This window comes from Prunus avium, unplaced genomic scaffold (assembly GCF_965620075.1).
Source record: "Prunus avium unplaced genomic scaffold, drPruAviu1.hap1.1 HAP1_SCAFFOLD_1470, whole genome shotgun sequence".
Taxonomy (NCBI): domain Eukaryota; kingdom Viridiplantae; phylum Streptophyta; class Magnoliopsida; order Rosales; family Rosaceae; genus Prunus; species Prunus avium.
The window spans coordinates 9,213-13,000 of record NW_028277024.1 but is presented as its reverse complement, the minus strand read 5'-3'; the positions used below and the strand labels follow the sequence as shown (position 1 = coordinate 13,000).

The window sequence follows — 3,788 nt, the reverse complement described above, 5'->3', positions numbered from 1 at the left end:
TAAAAAAGAACAAAATTATATATTTATATTACCTTTTTGAACTATTAACATGAAATCATATACGACAAAAAGAGAGGATTGGGGTTGGAATTTAAAATATTTTATTCATGTACGACTTGGCAATTTAAATGTTTTCTTGTTGTTATCAGAAAAAGGCATAATCTTCTTGAGATTCATCCAAATCTTCAACATGTGTGTATGGCTCCATTAATGTGGTGCAAGAGGAATGCTATTCACAATCGCTCAAAAGCGATTCTCACAGCACTTGCTAGACACGTGTACCCGTTCCCATCCTTTCTTTTTTTTAATTGTTTTTTCTCTTTCTTCTCTCGGTTGCCTCCCTCTCTCTCTTATTCTATTATTTTTTTCTCTTCCTTCTCTCCATTTCCTCTTCCCTTCCGTGCTCTCTGGCCTGCACAGCCCTTTTGTTTCTATTTTTCTGGTCTGAAACCTCAGCACTCCCCTCCATTTTTAATCTCAAGTCTTAAGTCTCTCTCTCAAAAGCTGAACTGCAGTTGCAGAATCCATCTCAACCACAAGGTTGGGGATGCCTTTTTCAGCTGCCAATTTGAGACCAAAGAACAGCCCCCATATCTCAGCCTCTAAGATTTGGCCTTTACCCAAATTAACTGTAAACCCTGTGACCCAGTCCCCTGTAGAGTCACGGATTACACCTCCAGCACCAATAGCTCCATTAGAATTTTTCCGAGACCCATCAAATGGGTTTCTTTCTCGGATACCAGATGAGAAGAAAAAGAAGAAATTAAAAAAGAGAGAGAAGAGAAACAGAGAGAAAAGAGAGAAGAAAGTTAAGAAATCTGAGGGAGAGAACTGTGATTTGGGGGAAGACATACACAGAGAAGAAGAAGTTTGGGTTTTTAAAGCTTGAGGTATTTGTTTTTGTGTTACAAAAGGTTTGGGTTTTTACAACCCATCGATGGAGACAGATACAGAGAAGAAGACGGAGACGGGGAAAAGAAAATAAGAAGGAGAAGAAGCAGGAGGAGGAGAGAATAGAGGGAGAGGAATGGAAAAAAAAATAGAAAAAAGAGAGAGACGAAGGCAACAGAGAGAAGAAAGAGAGAAAAGTAATAGAATAAGAGAGAGAGGGAGGCAACGGAGAGAAGAAAGAGAAAAAACAATTAAAAAAAAGAAAGGATGGGAACGGGTACACGTGTCTAGCAAGTGCTGTGAGAATCGCTTTTGAGCGAGTGTGAATAGCATTCCTCGTGGTGCAAATAAACTATAGCTTTTAAATTTTACACACAAAAAAAAGTAAACAATTAAAGCAGGCCGCCCAAAATTTATATTAATTACCTGAAAACGCCAGAGGAGATCACTGCTGGGCTGAACCTTGAAGCGGTTTCTGTAGAAATTTTCACGAGCTTCTTCAACCTCTGCTCTCTCTTCAGGGGTACCTGCATCTGGGTCAAACTCCCATGTCTGCCTTCCATGGAAGTTGTTTGTGCTGTACAACAAGGGGTCATTTGCCCCCTCTCCAAACTTAATCTTCCACATCTTCTCTTGATCACGTAATTAAATAGTACAAAAAGTTTCTTCCCGTATTAACTGCATGAATGGAGCACAGATAAAATTAGTATGATTCTTGAGTACTAATAATATGATTAAAAAATATTAACCTATCTAGGACGAAGCTCTCGTCGAGACTTGTAGCTCTGTTGGTTGAGAGTATTTAACAGAGGTAAGGTCAGAGTTCGAATTTCAGTTCCAGTCTGACCTACCTCTTTGGTAGAAAGAAAGAAAGAAAAAAAAAACAAAAAATACTTGGGCAATGGAGAGATTCTAAAAGCTGGCCTGATGTTCATCATATATATATATATATATATATATATATATATATATATATGTCTCAACCACCCATTGGAACTCTTGGATATATATTTGAGTATATTTGCAAAAACTGGCTGTTGAGAACTCACCGATCTGGAAAAACTGGCTGGTGATGAGGGAAGGAAGAAGGCCGGGTTGCTTGAGTTAGTTGCTTAGCACAAACAATACTGAATGAGTCTGTGATGGTTGATGCATGGGAACCTCACTTTATATAGATACAATGGTTTTGCTTACAGACGCCGACAATAAAATAAAAAACCACCAAGCCCCATTTTTTCGAATATTTTATCCATCCTCAACTGTTTGTGTGACTGTGAGTGTGTGTGCAGAGAGAGAGAGAGGAAGAGGGAGAAATTAGAGGTAAAATCAAATCATTCAAAGTCAACTTTGGTGTTTATATAAATGAGATTTTCTCATAATAATTGTATTTTGGTTTCTAGTATACGATTCAACTAATCAATATTTTTACTACATGTACAAGTTTTTACTTTTTAATCTTTTTTATTTTTTATGTTCATTGCTAGAACAAATTGTCCCATCAATATTATCGCCTGCATCCTCGATCTTTCCTTTTCCCTTCGGGTGAGGTTTGATTATTAATGAGAGCAAAAAAGTTGGTCACAAGAAACATCAGTTCGTAAAATTTCTTCCAGCACAACCACACAGGGCCTTCCACCAGAAGCAATCAAAGTTGGTCACAAATTAATATGCTTACCTTATAGTTGGAAATAAAAATCATAGGCGTGTGGTGGTAAAAGGAATCCTATTGAGAGGGACGATAATGCACTATAAATTCACACACATAACACGGATATTAGGACTCGAATTCAGAACCTTATATGAGGAGCAATTACTCCAAATCACTAAACTAACAAGTCCCTTACTTGCTATATATTGGCTGTATTATTTTGGTACAAATTGATGCTAAATTGTCCCACATGTTAAATTATACTAATAAATATAGTCCTTTTTTGGTGAAATAGTTTTGTTGGATAGATAGGCCCGGATAAATAAAAAATAAAAAATTTGTGTAGATTTGTGTAGGAAATAAAAAATTGCTGAAATGATCAAAGGTTCATGATGCTAATTTTTGGCTCTATTGCGTACATTTTGATACCCAAAAGGAAGGAATATAGAAAAGAGCTCTCCCTCTCTCCCCTCCTCTCTCTCTCTCTTTCTTTTTGGTAGGACATGCCATCCTCGACATGAAAGTCAGTCTTCGCACAATGTGCTTGAGCTTACTACCACCATAGGAGAAACCAAACCAAAAAAAAAAAATTCTTGATTTCGAAAATGTGTTTTCCCTCTTAATTTGGAAATGTGTTTTTCAATTCAAATATTATATTTTTTGTATTCGGACAATATAATTAAGAAAATAAAAATCGAACTCTTGTTATAAGTTGAAAATAAATATTTTACCACTAAAATTATAAACCCTCACAAAAATTTTAAGATACTTGAGAAGAGTGTAGTTTTAAAAGTGACACTTCACAATGTGCTGCAAAGAAAAAATTGATAGAGACCTAAGCATCCAACTGATAATCTTGAAGCAACAAACATACTTATTTTCAACAACCTGAAATTGTCAGTTCTGACCGTGACTACTAATGTTTTGTATCATACCGCTATCTATACGTCATGTATTTCTACTATCTCTCATTGCTTTCTCATTTGTTTACAGTGACATCTGCACTATAATAGTGTACAAACATCTGAATAAGAGAATAACTGTATATATACAAGGGGATGTCGTGTACGTATATATATCAACTTTAAAATCACATGAATTTAAATGGTGGAGATTCGTCTTACTTAAACCCTCCTTGTATTTTGTGCTTTGTTTTGCTTTTTCCGTTCTTTGTTCCTTCATGCATATGCATTATCATCAAGAAGAAAATATCCTTCGCTTTTGGAACGACATGTTAAAATGAAAGCCC

General features: G+C 36.0%; 1 long non-coding RNA gene across 1 annotated transcript; it reads right to left on the bottom strand.

Annotated features, from left to right (window-relative positions):
- Window positions 1–294: 294 nt before the first annotated feature.
- Window positions 295–2,236, bottom strand: LOC148285822 (uncharacterized). Its single transcript, XR_015832794.1, has 2 exons — window positions 1,941–2,236; window positions 295–1,569 (listed from the first exon to the last, which is right to left on the bottom strand). It is a non-coding gene; the product is annotated as an uncharacterized LOC148285822 (long non-coding RNA).
- Between the last annotated feature and the right edge of the window lie 1,552 nt (window positions 2,237–3,788).